General features: G+C 35.6%; 1 protein-coding gene and 1 long non-coding RNA gene across 2 annotated transcripts in view; one reads left to right on the top strand and one right to left on the bottom strand.

The window, feature by feature from the left end:
- The window catches only part of LOC143367325 (uncharacterized), a 46,295-nt gene extending 34,476 nt beyond the window's left edge, over window positions 1-11,819 (bottom strand). Inside the window, exon 1 of the mRNA XM_076808996.1 lies at window positions 11,431-11,819. The gene's annotated coding sequence lies outside the window, so the exon portion shown is untranslated. The remainder of the gene's footprint in view (window positions 1-11,430) is intronic.
- Window positions 11,820-11,847: 28 nt separating this feature from the next.
- On the top strand, window positions 11,848-16,999 carry LOC143367331 (uncharacterized). The gene is made up of 3 exons (XR_013085016.1): window positions 11,848-12,145; window positions 16,704-16,826; window positions 16,989-16,999. It is a non-coding gene; the product is annotated as an uncharacterized LOC143367331 (long non-coding RNA).
- Window positions 17,000-18,017: the final 1,018 nt, after the last annotated feature.

Genomic DNA, 18,017 nt, shown 5'->3' with positions numbered 1-18,017 from the left:
TGGGTCTGCAAGTGGGGCGAACATCGGAGGAGTTCGTGACCTCGTGATTGAATCACTACGCATTTCCTAACTGCATTATCAGTAATAAGATTTCAATTTTTCAGCGGTTCATTCTGGAGCACAGATACGAAATTCAGATACGCGTGATCTCATCCGAAGAGAATAATTTGAGCATGGCAATTAGCGAAGAAAAATAGACGAATTTGATAAGCCAGTATATTTAGAGCTATCTTTTTTTTATTTTTCAAATTTTAACGACAGCCTGTTTCAGTTTAAAGGAAACCTTCTGTCTTATCATTCAGGGAACGTTAAAATTTGCATAATTAATTTTGAATATAGGTACGTTGTATTTGAAATTAGAAGAAAGAATAGACAAACATTTTTAATATGATTGGCAGGTGGTTCTGACCTGAAAAGATTATTATTTGATTCAGAATAATTTATCCAACAGGGTGAAGCTTATCAGTTATTTCACTGGACACCCTGTATAGTAGCAAACTATGTACTCGTTTGCCGACTCATTGCCAAACACGTGCAGTTTCAAAGTCCTTCCTTTCTGTGGAACGATATGGTGGGCATGAATTAATCATTTAGACAGAATTGTTGGTGGACAAGATGGGACTTCTTATACTCGAATGGGAACATGTGAAAGTAAAATAGATATGAGGCATAGAACACATCATCACTACACCTACAAGTCTGGTAATGTTAGAGTTAGTAGATCGGTAGAGGAGAACAATACACTAGTAAGCTCAATTAATATAATTCAATAGAATATTAATAAAAGTCCAAAACGTCGGAGCGTTCCTATATAGCTCTATAACTTTTATTGTTTAGCTTATTTCACTAAAAGTTATAGAGCTATATAGGAACCATAACTTATACTTATATAGTCTGATATTTAGGTTCTTTATAACGGTTATTCCGAATAAAGGTTCGTCATAACTCTTTCAAGAACCGAAATCTTTATAATAACGGTTTCAAGCCCTGCTAACTCATAGAGGACTTACTACCGTCCATTTCGAACCGTTTATTATAGGACTCTTTTTCGATAAAACGTGATAACAACGAATTCTTCGAGTATTCTGGAATGTTATCTAAAATCTACGACATCGTTTCGGTATCATAGACACGTAAAGATCACTATCTGTTATAAAAATGAAACGACTCTCTTTAATTCTAATTTTGAATGCATCGATGTGGAAACGATTATGCGCGATGCTTTTTATAAAGTGAAAGAAAAAATCAACGACCCATTCGCATTCATACGTAGTCAACGTATGAACGAATCTTCAGAACAATTTACAGTAGAATGCAAGAATTTTCTTTTTTTTTATACTTTGCTAAATTAACATTTAATTATTTTTTTTAAATAATTAAAGATCGTCTACTGAAATCTATTCGTACGGCTTTTACCAGTGAATAAGTTATTCCATATACTTAAATGCTCCAATCTGCTATACACATAACAAATCAAACATTCAGTGAAAATGTTTATTTTACACAGACGTGTTATTTGTAAATTGGTGATTATATCTCTACCTGACACTAAGCGTTACGAATTATCTTTTATTCCCCAATTCGGTCAATCTTAATTTTTACGAAGAAAGCGAAAATTAAAAAATGAAACTACTCTGATCAGAACTAAAAGCACAACTGAAAGATAAAATTTAAAAAATTTAATTTCAAAATTGTAATTCTCAATACAAAATTACGATCTTAAAACACATCAACAAGCTCAATGTATTAGGTACTCTCATCCATGATTCAATTTTTAACCTTCTGTAAAACCACGCCAGTTTAAAGAATTTTTATATTCTGTTTTCTACATTTCATTCAAATGATAAAAAATTGGCATTTACTTAAGAAAAGATAAAATTTGGGTTTACTGAAGTTTTCTAAGTTAAAGTATTCCATTTTGGAATCTAGTTTCTTTTGTAATAATAACTTACTTTGCTTTGCTGCTTGATTATATCTCATAATACTACAAACGTTTTATATTATGAAATGTACTTTCCGACTTTTAAAATCGTCACACGTTGGGAGCGTCGAAAAATGATTTAGCTTTAATATTCACCTGAAATATTAACATACCTATCTTACGAATTCAAATATCTTCTTATTCATTCCATTCGCCAAAACCTTTCCTTCCATCAAAATCTTCTATTTCAATTTTTGTTGCGTAATACGTAGCATATTGCACGTAAAAAACGCTCATCTTTAATATCGACTCCGATCGACGATCATTACTTACAATCGTAGATCCTCTTCAACCGACAGTTTCGTGGCTCTTCATTGTACTCCATTTACTTAATTGCTCCATGCCAATCATTGCCCTCCCTCTGACGAATTTTACTGGACTTGTCGTCATGCTTTTATGACAAACGCATTCGAGTGGACAATGTTCGCAGATAATTCATTGCATGATTACGATCTTATTCACGTGCCCGTGCTATGATTAACAACACTTCACCACGTGATGGTAATTGAAACGAATGCACGATTACACGGTAGAATTATTATACAGAGCTTAGATCGTGATTGAAGGGAACTGAGAAAAAAATTATTTCTTCATACTATCAGATTTTACGGAGAGAATAATGAAAGAAAGTCTTCCTGCAGTTTTCTCGTGCTTTCTACCATTAAACAATTATTTCATGCTGCGTGTATCCGGACGTGCCTCATATAATCTTGTTATTTCAAAAGTAAAGACTTTTGTTTTTTGAAAGGAATATAGCGTAGGTACAGTATTAATTTCAACAAAATGTTCGTACAATTTTTTACCTTTTTTTACTAAATGTTTGTAAAACAAGTAATGTTTATATATTTGTAGAAGTCTCTAGAATTAATCTTAATATATAAAGCAGAAAGCTTCTATATGTTTGTGTTCGTCTGGGGCCTAAAAATTTTCGAACGATAAATTGTGGGATCACGAAATGTGCCTCAGCTCATTATGCCCGACTAATCCAGACGAATGTGACCATTTTCACAAAAAAAAACTAAAAATTTTTTTTTTATAAAATCAGAATCTAAATTTCGGGCGAAGCCGAGTAGTAAAGCTACTTAGTTGTATATAAACAGCACTAAGCACTTGGATCTTTTTTAAAATGTGAACAAAAACTCAGAAATTGGCAGAAATAAGTATCAGTACAGTTCCTCCTTGATAAAATTGTACAAACTGGATATATTTATTGCATCACTCTCAAATGATGTAATACGGACAATTTCCATGGCAATGCGATTGATAAAACGATTCGTATCCAACTTTTTCGGTTAAGATAACGAGCTACACATTTTTGCAATAAAGAAATCTTGCAGTAACATTTTCCTAGAGGTATAAGTGATAACATGTTTCTTCCAGTGATGTAATAAATATTTCCAGTACTGTACATATACAGTGTAAATACAACGTAATACATTAAATCTGTGTAAAACCTGCTGTAAAATTAATTTTAATATCGAAATTCGAGGCTAATGTTTTTTTCATTGCCACGTATTTTATTCAACGTGGAGGTAGAATTTTAAAAGTGAACGTTAAGTCCCACGCAAACCGTGTTTTTACTAAAAAAATTGTTGAAGTCTGACCAGCAAACAGTACTATTCGTGAATAGAGGCGATCGTGCAGCTCATCCCCTCCCCAGTGCACTGTAACGTGGGCAAAGTGGGGGTAACGCTCCGCCTCCAGCAGCAGCTCTGTACGCTCTAATTGGCTAGAACTTTAGGAATCTTTTATACAAAAACGGCTTCTCTGTGACGCATAGTTTCTTTTCAGATTGTCATCCACCTGCCAAGTGGAATATATAAATACATAAAAAAAGACTAAATCCAAATTTCAAAATGGAATTAATTTTGATGTATATTTTTTAAACAAATCCACGTCTACGCTTTTTTGCAACCTGTAGTCTCGCGAGAGAAAACATGTTGACTAGGTCAAAAAAAATATTCTCTCCTGTCTTTAAATAACAATTTCGAGAAAGAAGCTGGAATAATTATTACCATATGTCGGTTAGCGTTACACTATGATTTACCCAGGAATGTTTATTAACCATACAACAGCAGATTGTTATTTCTAACCGTACGTGGAAAGCAACTTGACGAAATGTTTACAATTCATTACAAAAATAGTCGCATAAAGCTCGGATATCTTCAGTTAATTATAACTTCCCCCAATCTGTTCGGTCCACTGTCAATAAACTATTGGATTCTGCGAGAGAGTAAAGTGAGTCACTTTTCAGTATGACTTGCTTTTGTTACAAGTTACTTAATCCTTATATCAGTACTGACTGCTTCCTGCGGGAAATGAACATTTTACATACGGCGAAAGGGGAATGCAGAAGGGAGACTCGTTCCAGGAAAGCTCGCTGGATTTCGCATTGTGAATCTTAATTATCTTAAATTGACGCGTGCAGCAAAGTCATATTATTATCACTAGCACTGCTAGTCTCCCTCCTTTACGTTTCTACGATAACAGCCCCACTATTCGAGAATGCTGTTTAAAGTGCAGACTTGCTGTTTTATAAAATATACAAGCACAGTTTTATCGAAACTGTCGCGTGAATGGTCGATCCAGTTCAAAGTTTAAGGAACCTTTCAAGTTCAAGAGAATGAGATGCACTAGTGACCCGATTAAATTTTTATCTAATATCAGCGTGAACTACATTGCCCGCGAAAGAATGACACATAAACTTTTCCACGCTATCACGCGATCAAATATCAGAAATGGTACTTTTCCAAGCTGCTACTTCGGGTGAGTTCCAAGCGCAGTTTTTCGCAACACGCGCGATATGAGGAAGAGTGGAAATACAGACAAGAACATCGATTAGATTAATTCAAGGAAAAAGCTTCTTCTATCACCGTTTCATATATGCGGAAATAAACAATCTATCATAAACATATAATTTCTAATGACTCGGTTAGTTTGTCATATTTGGTGATACTGAATGCAAATTGTACCAATTTCTTTCAGTAAAAACTGTGTAATTAATAGTAGATTATGTAATCAATAGTATATCAATAATAAAACGTAAACGTATCGGAATGTTTCACTTATGCTACGTAAATGTGAAATGTCAATAGGCATGGAAATTTACATTTACGTGGAATATGGAAATCTTTTTAATATGTTTACATTTTACGATTTAAATGTTTTCGCGACAATATTTTTGGATTTTTTTTAAAGATATAAATTTATAAACAGTACATTCGTAGCTACCGGGTGGCATATTTATGATCATAATTATTTCATAATTATATTCCGATTGTGATAATTATATACCTAGGTATATATTTTATTATAATTTGTAACGTATAATTATGTTATAATAACAAATCTGTATATGATTCAAATTGATTAAACGGATTACCAGAATTATTGTTGTTTAATTCGTTTCCATTAAAAAATGGTAACTCAGTCGGAATAAGAATTCCGCGATAATTCCGAAACCAATATTTTTTTAGATGTTTGTTCTGTTAAATCGCGAAGAACAAGTAGAATAGTATTCCTAAACCAAAGTCGCATTTAAGTAAGTACGCAAACAATGGTCACGATCATAAGTCACGAGGATGTGATTCAGTGAATTTTATTCGTTTTCTAGTGTACTGAACGAATTCGCGAGCGAACTGTGATAATTGTTTTCTTACCAAGCGGACGCTTGTAAGAAGGAAAGGAAAATAACAGAAAATTTTCTGGTCATTTACGGTCGGAACATAACGCTAGGAAGTAAATGGGTCCAATTTAATCTTACCACGTAAGTGAAATAGAATAACCAAACTATGGATGAGATTAATGTAGAGTAGCTATTACATATTTGCTGTTTGGCATTTATTTTGGAAATTTCATGGTATTCTATTTTTAGTCTGAACAAACATTTGCTTGTTTGGGTCCTTCTCCAGTAACAAGTATTTTTTAATGGCGAACGCGAAATTTTTTAATGCGATGTACCAGTATTACTCATTGTCAGAAGCAAGGATAAGAAGAACTTAGCTGGTGTTATTTTAATAAATTGATTTAATTCTCGCAATTTTGTGTAGCATGAAGGTAATCCATATCGTTAAGGTAGAAAGTTGGATCGGTATGTGTAAAATTAATTTAATAAAAATAGGTACCTGACTTATTGTTAGCATTCAGTGCAACGAGATTATATTCGATTATAAATGAAGTGTTTGCAATTAGTGATGGGATACAAAGCACTTCGAAGCGCTTCGAACATGACTTGAAGTTTAAAACTCTTGAAAGTCTTGATAAGTCCTGAGTCTTGATAGGTCTTGAAAGTCTTGAAAGTCTTGAAGGTCTTGAAAAGTCTTGAAAGTCTTGAAAGTCTTGAAAGTCTTGAAAGTCTTGAAAGTCTTGAAAGTCTTGAAAGTCTTGATCATCTTGAAAGTCTTGGAAGTCTTGAAACTCTTCAGTTAACAATATCAGTTAGCGCAGGTCAATACAGTCATAAACCGTGACCATGGCGAGACACTCTGGCCCATCAACCTGGCTAGATTTTGGCAACCAGATGTTCATTTACAAGACTTTCAAGACTTTCAAGACCTATCAAGACTCGAGGCTTATCAAGACTTTCAAGAGTTTTAAGCTTCGAGTCATGCTCGAAGTGGTTCGAAGTTTTCGCCATATATATATATATATATATATATATATATATATATATATATATATTACTATTATTGTTTCTATTGAGTGATTATCTTCTTGGCACAAATCGCCAGCCACTGTCTTCTCAAAAATACTATTTATATATATAGGTAATGCAAAACAGTTTAGATACATACCTAATAGTACAATTCATAAAAGATAAGTCGAAATATACAGGGTGGTATAACCGGGCATAGGGTAATTCCTTGCGCGGAAATAAATGGAAATGAAGATTAACATTTTTTTTACACGAGCGTTCATGTTCGAGAGAATTGGGTTTGAAAATTCATCTGACGATTCAAAATTATTAGAATGTATCGATAAATTACGAATTAAAATAATCCTCAAATACGGATAAGTCAAAATTGTAGAATAACTTTCCTCGAACGGGGCTTCGATTTCGAAAAAAATCGATTTCAAGATGAAACCGATTTACGTTTCGCCTGTTTGCAATGCTTACGATTGTAACAAACGAAAGGAACAGTACGACTGTGGGCAATAGTCGAATGTAATAAGATAGAACTTATACAGTTCGTAAAAACGATATTATTATCGATCGCAATGCGTACGATGGAAATCAAAAGGTTGAAGAAACATACTCAAAAATGAATTACGTAAGGTAGCAAAAATTTAAACTTTCTAAACGTAAACCGTTCGTATATAGGTACCACTTTCTGTACAGTAAGTTACAAAATTATTGACACAGTAGGTTTGACCTTTTCTTTCGTTTCCAATATATATCTACCCACTATGTAATCATCTAATCTTCATGCATTAAATTTGTATTCATCACTGAATAGAACACTGTACTAAAAGTTAAGGTGCGGTAACACTTATTTTTTGGCAAACTTTAATGTTTCTGTTAATAGCAGCCTTTAATACTGAATTGTGAATAATAGATTTTTCTTTTGCGTCAGAAACAAACATTTTGAATAAATCTTTGAGCATTGCATTCAGTTTATAAACAGTGGTTTCCGAGATTTTCTTATACTCTTCACACTGTAAAACGTTGTTCTAGTGCATTTAATAATTTTTGTCGTTATCTTACCGCACCTGTCTTCCATAATTCTATTCTAATACAATTTTAATACAATTATTTCTTATAAAGCTGCAACATTTTTTTATAATTTTCACAATTTCTCCAAATGATTTGCTATCTTTTCATTGGAAAATTAGAATATTTCTGATTTCCACATTGCTTCTTCACATTTTTTTTTTTAAATGTGATATTATTTTCAACGTGGGCTTTTACAGTGGAACTTTGCTTTTCACAATTCTGAAATCTACTAAATAGTACTAAATCTCCACAACAATAGGAAAAACGTAATACCTACCTCTCACTTTGTTTACCAATAATCTACGCAAATGATTTTATGAGATCGAAGACTGGAAAATTGTTATGTTTCGGTGTTATTTATTTTTTATACAAAATATTGTTTTGCTGTGGTATGCTATTGGTGTACTATACAAGCTATGTATTTTAAAGTGAAAAATATCAGTGCTGTTTCGATTAATAAACTTCTATTGCAAAGTTTTTTATCAAATTTCTGACCGGTATTAATAATTTTGTGATTCACTGTAGGTGAACAACGGGATATGGCTCCCATGTTTGTTTCGACAGACGTTCACGTAGCGATGGGCGATCAAACATCTGGCTTGAAAGGTTTTCGCATAATTTAGTAAAATGAAAATTTGAACATATTTCGAATATCACCCGACAGATTCCTGAAAATCCTGGCAGATTTGAGACCTTTTAAACATTTACAAAGGCTTCCTTTAGAAATGACGACGTACCTAAAGCATTTAAGAACTTTGAAAATGGAATTAATAATTTACTAAAATTCTATTTCATCTATGGCTCCATATTAAACAACAAGGTATTACAAAAATAATAACGTAAAGTTTTACAATAATAATGTAAATAAAGACTATATTTTTTCTGCACCATGTACGATAGGCAGTAAAATCTTATTTAAAATTTTACTATTCAACATATTTCTGTGTTTATTAATAATATTCCTCGCTCTAGACAAAATACTTGCAAAAATAGATACAAACTGTATAATAAGTTTCTTTTAACGGAGCTTTGTGTTCCAGAAAATTAGTGTTAAAGACGAAACCAATACCTCACCAAATCCAAACCAAACAGTTACATATTTTACAATTTTAACTAATTTTTGCAATTTATACTGTATTTTATCCTGGTCAGCTACCCAAGTACTTATCAACTATTTAATATAAACTCTTTTGGAAAACGGAGCCTCAAGTAAGGAAACTTTACAGCACGTTTTCGATTTCTTTTTATATTAAGACTCTCCAGTTTTAGGATTGTACCACCAGTTACAAGGCACTCTATATATCCATGAATACGAAGAAATCATATAACACGTATTATTATACAGTTAGTACATAAACAGGGATAGTGTTCTGAGAACAGTTAACCCCAAGGCCGTCAAAATATTTAAAACGTTCTACAGGTCAAAAAGTTTCAAGATGGTCTGGTTGATAATAATACTCAAACCGCTTCAAGAAGACTTAAGGCTCACCCAAACCAACGCGAGTATCCGCTCCGCGCCGCGGATCAGATAAGGCAGCAGTTTTTTATACGTAGTGGCTTATGGGCACTGTTTTCCAATCCGCGGCGGAACCAATCCGCGCCGCGAAATTCGCTTTGGTTCGGGGGAGCCTTTACGCCATATGGGCGAAGCGATTCGATGAGTTTGAACCCATCACTACGTTTAGGTCTCTTCCACGCGGTTACGTAGAAGCTTTGCAAGCTCCAAACAGTGGGCTGCACTACGCTCCCACTGATCGCCTTCAACTACCCGGCCACTAACAATAAGTTAAATTTCAGCATTCATATTCGCACAGAGAAATCAAGTTCCCAATAAAAAAAACAAGTAAACATTTTTAATACATCCTATTACAAAAGGAACGCATTAAATGGCTCCACTATTTAGGGTTATTCTTCAAGTTAAACCGACCAGAACAGGGAAAAGCATCACAGAAACGAAATATTCAAGGAACAATTCAGAATCTGAATTTTAAAGATCTAAATCAGAATAAGAAAAGCTATTCAGAATAGCCTTCCATTTCCGTTTGTGCGTTCCCTCTTTTCAGGAAGAGCTACTGTAATAATGGCAGCAGACTTCTGGCGTAACTACTCCGATTACGAATACACGTAGGCAATTCCGCGTGCGAAAACAGAGTAGTTTTCAATAACAAGCGAGAGGCGTGGGACAAGGCACAATGTGCCAGAACTTCCGCTCTCTTTGGCACTATTCTGCGCCGGGCGAGTAACTCAGGTTCTCGAATCTCTACTAGCAAGCGAGTATAGGACTGTTACTTCCTACTTAACTCGATGAGATCTCTTTCTTGTTTGTTTCTCTGCTTTAAGTAGGGGGGGGCACATTTTATCGCTCAATTAAACAGCAGGTTAAAGTCCGGTATCCAATATTCAGGAAAACTCGCGCGACTCTAGCGCACAAGGAAACATTCCCAAACGGAGAATTCTGATTTGAATAAAACTCTGCGTGTGAAATCTAGTATCTTCGTTTCTGTTGGAAGAATATTGAATAACGGTTCGTGCTCCACGGTTAAAATCAGAACTTTCGGGCTGGGAACGTTCCCTTGCCTGTGTGGCGTGTGAAAGAGGCCTTACTGTACAGTGTACACGCCGGGCACGCTGGGCAGTCCCATTATGCGCACCACCGAGCCGCGAACGGCGATAGAACGAAAGTCATTGTGCGCGCCGAAGACGTCAACGGAAAGAAATGCTGGTTATTCCTGCCTGCGGCGGAATATTAACCGAAAAAATTCATCCTATTCTCAGCCCGTTACCGTTCCACTGCAAACCACGCCGAGGCAGCCGAACGTTCCCGAATCGGTATCCATTTTTCCCCTGCCGCTAAACGCTATTCCCAGTACATATATCTCTACGCCGCGGCGTAGAGAGCAAAACCAAACAAGCCCGACGTCCAGTAATCCAATTAGATACCACGCTTCGCGATTTCACTTATACATTCCTTCGTCCCAACTTACATAATTTCCAACGGGAGAAAGAACAACGATTTTCATCCTCTCCTTCAGATAACCGACAATGTCGATAACTGCGCAGTGAGGATCGGGGATGCGGGTCGAGGAGATGTATAGCACCCGAATTTCCAAACGCGACACGTGAACGTTGGTATTATACAGGCTGCCGCACAAACTGGTGCTTCGATAACAATACCGAAGGGTGCGATTCTATAGGAACATGTACGTCAGAATTATAAGTTCCGACTAAGAATTAACAGAATGCAACGACAGATATAGTATAACCGCGGATGAAATGAATTACTATAGAAAGATAAGTCGAAATTGTAGAATACATAGTTCATTGTTTTAGAAAATCGATGTTAATTCTCTTGTCAGTCAAGAACACGCATTCCTGGCGGATTTTCAAACTTGATTTTCCGCAAAACAAATCCTCGTTCGAAAAAAAACAGTTATCACACGACTTCGACCGATTTTTGCACAAGCGTGCATTTCATCTCTGCATTTGCATGGTGTTTGTGAGTAGGCCAATTTCTAAATAATCAAATGAATGAGAAAAGATCTTATTCGATATTTCCTACTTGTAGAATCACCCCCTTCTCTATCGTACCTGCCACCAATTCGACTGTGCTCTGTGTAGCTTTTAATTTTGCGTCGTCACGAATGTATTCCCTCTGACGTTGTCAAAAGGATAAAATTTGTGCGAAAGAAACCTCGAGTCTCCCCCACGCACGAATTAAAAGTCCCCAAACACTCACCGAACGAAAATCCCTTGACCGAAGGGAGGATCACTCCATTTGGATCGAACAGGTTCCAATCGATTTCCCCCTCGTTGATCCTCTGGATGGTTGCACGGATTCCGCGACGGGGGTGACGAAGGGGGTTCGTTTTGTTGTCGAGGGGCCGTTAAACTGTCAAACGGCACCGTCACGCACAAACTCCATCGAAACTGGACGCAGCACTCGCATGTTTCCCGTTACGAGGTGCGTTGGATATCATGTGTACCTCGGCGTGGACGTCGGCGATGACGAAATGCTGCGAAACACGTCAACCTGAACGCTGCCTATATACGATAGACGTAAACTGCAGCGCGAAACATAACGACGCGCGGCGAACGTTCCCAACGTTCCTTCGCTGCTGGACGAACTGAAGCGAATTGCGAAAGAATCACACGAACACAACCGTGCTTACCTCTCGTCGCGGCCGAACTCTCCCGATTCACCGAGCGTCGCCGCGCCGTGATTGGTCCATTTCCCCCTAGCCCAACTGGACGAAATCCTGCTCCCCCCTCCCTCGCACAGACGTTGCTGTCACGAAGCCTAAGGTAAAAATCAGGGGCTTACTCGCGGCGTGTCACTCCGGCGATTTCTAACGATGCTCAGGGAATCCCCTAATAATTATTTCCCCGGTTTTCTTTCGATTCAAGATTTATAAATAGAACAGTTCATTGTCAGCACGCTCGGACTGCCGTAGGTATGTGTTTGAAAATACATATATCCCTACGCATGACTCGACCACCGCGGGCAATTAAATTCACGCTGCTCAACTAATCGACGCGATTGTGTCATTCTTTTCTACCTTTCTAGAGTTTCTCCTTCCCGGCCCGCGGATAAGTGCCGGTTCATTTCGAGAGATTCGTTCTGAAACGTTGCCTCGCGCAACCGAAATGCAAGAAAACATGCACGACCCGAAAATTCTAACCTTACTGAAGCTTCCTGTGAATGCAGAGCACGTTGCATGCAAGCGGTCATTCCCGCCCCTGCGGGAATTTCACTCCGAAGGGGTGAAATCAACCCTTAAAGTTATCGGGTTTTTAATTTTTTCAATATAATTTTTTTTTTTGGTTTTGCGATGGAGTATAAAAACTGAAGAATTTTTGTTTTTAAAGTTTTGTTCTATTTCCCGCCGTTTCAAGGTTAAATTAAGAAAGAGGAAGACGCTGTAACTTTAAGGGCTGATTTCACTCGTTCATAGTGAAGTTCTGCAGGAAAAAAAAATTGCTGCTTGCATACAGTAGGCGCGCTTTACATCTACGTGAAGCTTCATTGGAATTAGAATTTGTCGGGTTGGGAACGTTTCCTTGTTAGCGCTTTTAATATTTATCCGCGCGTACTTTAATAAGTATATTCGTGGATATGTCGGTCGAAATAAGTCGGAGGCAGTGGCGGACTGGCCAGGGTGTCAGCTTGCCCGGTGGCAAGTCCCCCTTAAACATTAGACAATATGTTATAAATGTTAACGACCTTTTAGTAGCTTAAAAATATACTAGAAGTTCCAATGTTATTACTGTATGCAAGTAAAATTTACGTCAAAGGCGTCCGGGGCCTTTTTTCAGGGGGGGAGCAACTTTGGGATGATGGTAAAGAAAAATATACCCCTCTTGCTTTTTTCAACCCATTTTATAGTGCCAATTTAAATAAAAATTTTAAAATATTCGCATCTTTAGTATAAACTTGATAAACATCAGTTTTAAAAAATAAGCGATTTAGTTAAATGGCTTTTTTACCTTACGAATTACAGCAACATTGTAATTAGAAATTTTGAGAAGGCCGAGATTTAGAAAATAGAAATATTGCCGTGCAGTTTTACAATTAAAATTTTTACCAAATATTCAATTTGTACATGCATCGTCCTCAAAATATTAATTACCTCATTTGGGCAGATGACGCTCCACATATTTTTAGCAGTGTATTTTAAAATACACATTTCATACTTTCGCATTATACTCTTGGCAATAGTCCTTTTGTTATTATTAAAACGGCGGAGAACGTATTTATAACTATTCAAATGAATTTGCCACGTGGCTGGTTTTGTGCATCCCGGTTGTTCAACATATTATCTGCGCGTAGGATGTAAATTGTAGCAATATTTTGATTAATAATTTTCGACGATTGGTGTTGAAATGTCATTTGATAAACTCTATTCTATGTATGAGTTCGCCAAAGTTTCACCAAACTATTGTTTTTATGTTTTCATATTTTAATGAAAGAATCTGGAGTATTTGTCTCGTAAAGCTCATATTTATGAAAGTATACGTTGAAAAAGAATGTTTAATCTTAAATCTTTAATATTTTCCTTATCTAATTAATTAATGGACAGATATAATATGTATTGTAACTTATTTACTTACAAAGGACGATCCCGAACCTGGAAATTCAAAAAATTCTGCAACTTTCTGAATATATAGGGGATTCCCTCCTGATTACAAGGCAATTTTTCGTTTTCGCAATAACTCGTGAACTGTAAAATATTTTTTTACCAAATGATAGATCTAATTAAAAGAAGTAGCTTTTGTCTTGAAACTTTTCTTCTATCTCTTACAGTTAGCGAGTTATAACACAAAATCGGAAAATAGTCGAATTTTCAGGGGTTAATTTCACCCCCTTCTAGTGAATTTGGGCAGCAAACAAAAATTGCGTTGTAATCAGGAGGAAATCCCCTACATATTCACAAAGTTTCAGATTTTTTTGAATTTTCGGGTTCGGGATCTTCCCTTGTGAGTAGGGGCCCATTTTTCGGGAAAATGGAGAGGCCCGAGTTTACTAAAAATGGGTGAAGTGAAGTAGTACGAAAAAATAAAATATACCTAGTGTTTGGATAAAATCATAATTTTTTTGAGAATGGGGCCCTGGGGGCCTTCTGGGTAGGGGCCCATGCGGCAACTGCTCATCGGCCGCCCGTTAAATCCACCACTCGTGATGACATACCATCTATTTGGACATTTATAACTTTTACGCAGTGCTGTCCATTGAATCACTGCTAGGACAGGGAGGGCATCCGAGACTGGAAACATTTTAGTCCCATGAATATGAAACATTGTCTTCTAGACGACAGAGACGCGCACGTGTACCTATTTAGGATACTCATTTATCTCAATTTTCTTCTCCACGTGTTCCGTGGACGAACTCCCACGTGGATTTCCACGTGTCAGCGATGAACAGAAAGAATTATGGTACGTCTGACGAATGAACGATACATGATATACATACGCATATACATGATATGCTCACACAAACTAGTATTTAATCTTACAAATTACAACGCCAACACAGGGATATCCAGTTACTCCCACATTAATCTCCGAACAGTACAATATTTCGTTACAAACACCTTTTCAACAATATTGTTTAAATAACGTCTACTCCCATTTGATCCTGAATTATTTCAGGGTAACACTAAACGAATCGCGATAAATGGATATCGCGAAGATGTATTTCTGTATTGCATTTTCATGGCACTAAAACGAAAGTACACCATTTCGTTTAAAGAAACAGAATATCCACTTCGATCGATCTTGATCAATACGGGATGCAATTGTTTGTGCTTTTTAAAATAATGATAACGAGCTAAAAAGCTTTATAATAAAATTTTAGAAAGTGGAGAAATTATTTTTCAAAATATATAGTAATAATAATAAAATTTGGAGAGAGCATTCTTGAAACGTGTGTCTTTCAGGAAATGCGAGAAAGAAAAAATCGATTTTTCCGATTTTTTACAGTGGTCTGCCCCATTAAAGTAATTCATATCATGTTTTGAAATATCGTGCTCCACGATTTTATTTAAAGTGATCATCCAACATCATTTTAACACCATCAAAATTGAAGTACAAGGAAAGAATTATTTTTTAGTTTTTAGTGCATTTTAATCTAGTTTTTACTACATTTTCAATAAAATCGTTTAACATATTTTTTTTATATATATTTTTTATTATTCTAAACATTTTTTAAAAGACTCACTAGACATTGCATATGGAAAACTTTTAGTCGAGGATATTATAATCTTTACTCGGTTTCAAATTGTAGCAGATGTTATCAATAAATATTACTGACATTGTTTTGCAAGTTGGCTATTATTATTCCACACAAATCATGAGTATAGAGCTCCTTTCCTTTATCGCCTAAGTACCTACATCTCCTAAGAGCAATAATAAATCATTGATAAAATAAAGAAAAAATAATAAACTGCATTTGTCAATTTATTGGGCAAAACAACCAATCAATCGAATTAATTACCCAACATACCTGCACACATATTTATTAAACACTGATACTACTATTTTTACGCAGTTACGATATGCGAGTTTTCATTCGCTTACTCGATAAAAATTATATTACTTTTAGGGTATATGTTTATTGAGATTTTTTTCTATGCAGACGAGCGTTATAAGTTGTAAAAATTTGTAGCTATTTTGTCAAAACACTCTGTATTAGAATCTCTATCGAAATTTACGATTAATCGTCGCCAAAGAAGAAAATAATTCTAGATTTTAATCACAAGCTTGTGTTGTGGGCGGAAACAAATACTTCATTGAATTCGAAAAGTTCAAAGTGTTGTGGAACGATACAGTAAAAAATTATTAGAAGGTCAAACGCAACGTGCGTGAATAGGTAAATATATAAATCCATTTCTCACTTTAATATTACTGTAGCTATTTAAATCATAATCAAAATGTAGTTAATATTTCGATATCGAATAAGAAAATAAATAATGGGTCTATGCAGAAGGTAATACTTAATTAAAAAATTGGATATCGATGTAATTTAATTTCGTAGAGGGTATCAATCCAAATTGATAAAGATCACTTTCTTTCTTGCGAGGAAGCACCTATACGCGCGTCATTTTCACATTTAGAGAAACAACTCTTAATAAAATCGATCTTTTAATTAGTAAACGTATCCATTCCTCAGCTATACTCATTACCAATCTTCAAAAGTACTTATCTGTAGGTCGTGGAAAATTTAGACTTTCTAAAAAAAATAGCATTTTTCTGCTTATACAAGATCATTACCGTTCCAAGGTATTTCTACAATATTCGGGGGTGTAAAAGGCTTTATTTTCTACCGGAGTTTGCGCACGATTTCCCTTAACATGGATTCCTCGAGTAGTGCACATCCTCGCCTTCCCCTGATATACCGTCAATTTTAACGACTGTAGGAAACGATTGCATAGATCTACTCCCTATTCTCCTATGCTGTTAAATATCGTCTAATTAACGGCATTTAAGTACTTAGTATTCAATAAAATGTCTCAGGCCTATATTCACGCGTGCGAAAGAGCAGAATTGCTAGGTCTGCCTATACCGAGTGAAGAGGAGTGGAATGAGACGCAAAGATTAAAGGTGCTCGAAGGTGACGACGACGATGCTGTTATTCAGGTAATTATATTACTACCCTACTAACGAATGAATAAGAATAAGTGAACTGTAAGCTTTATATTATTTTCGTTGTAATTTTATTGAGCCCTTTCAAATGTTATAATTCATATACTTGATCATTAACAGTCGTTTAAGTGAAATAAATTTTTGTGCAACTTATAGAATTTGGATACCTCCGACGAAGCTGCTCAACGAATAAGTGGTGGATTGGACGAGTTAAACACTATTCTCAATGTGACGCAAAAGAAAATTAATAGATTCAAGGTTACGACGATTAATTGTACTATTTCTAAGTTTCATTAGTCCCGCACTCTTGCTGTCTATTTCACTTGAATAATCCTAATAATTCTATTTTTATAAAACATAAAGAATAGCTATCATTGAAAAAGATGATCTCCTTAATAGTATCTAATTCTGCGTCATTTAAGTACTGCTTCGTGAAACTATTTTACAGACTGTGTGTGGAAGTTTGGGGACTCTGCTGAAAGTAAGAGTAGGATCTCGGAACCATACGCCTGATCACAAAAGCACCGAACGCAACCACAACAAGACAAAAGACATTCAAGACGAGGCGCCTGTGAACGATGAAACAATGACGGTAGAATTATCAGATGATAAAAGTATCATGGAAAGCACGAAATCTGATACGACGAAGCCGAAAGTAATAGATATCACTGAGAAGATGGGATCCCATCTGGATAAATTAGATTCCCTGATTAACAAAGCTGAGAACGCTCAGTATACTATGCAGCACCAAACAAAGCAAATGAAAAAATTCCTAAAGTAATCGTAGACTTGTACACAATAGATAATCGTAGAATAATGTACACGAAAGTGGTATCTTACTTCAATATTATCAGTGCTATCTCGACTGAATTCAAGATACTACGGTTTGTTTTCTGCTAGTATATATTACTTGCTTGGCATGCTATGAAGAGTATAACTTTTATTATCCTGCCTACCAGCATGTGAAGATTATACGCTTAAATTATTAATCTTTAAATGATTATATCAAAATGTTCGTTGGACGTAAATAATATATGAGAGTCTATAACGAGAGTTTTATGCCTCAGAAGGACAGACACTTATTCTGCTTGATTGCTTATTGTATTCTAATTGAATATTAATATGCTGTGCATATAATATACAGATAGCGATCGGAAAGCATAATCACTTTCCTAAGATTTCGAA

The sequence above is a fragment of the Andrena cerasifolii genome, chromosome 3, assembly GCF_050908995.1.
Source record: "Andrena cerasifolii isolate SP2316 chromosome 3, iyAndCera1_principal, whole genome shotgun sequence".
In the NCBI taxonomy this organism is placed as follows: Eukaryota; Metazoa; Arthropoda; class Insecta; order Hymenoptera; family Andrenidae; genus Andrena; species Andrena cerasifolii.
Note: the sequence above shows the minus strand (reverse complement) of the source record. Positions and strands in the feature narration are given on the sequence as shown.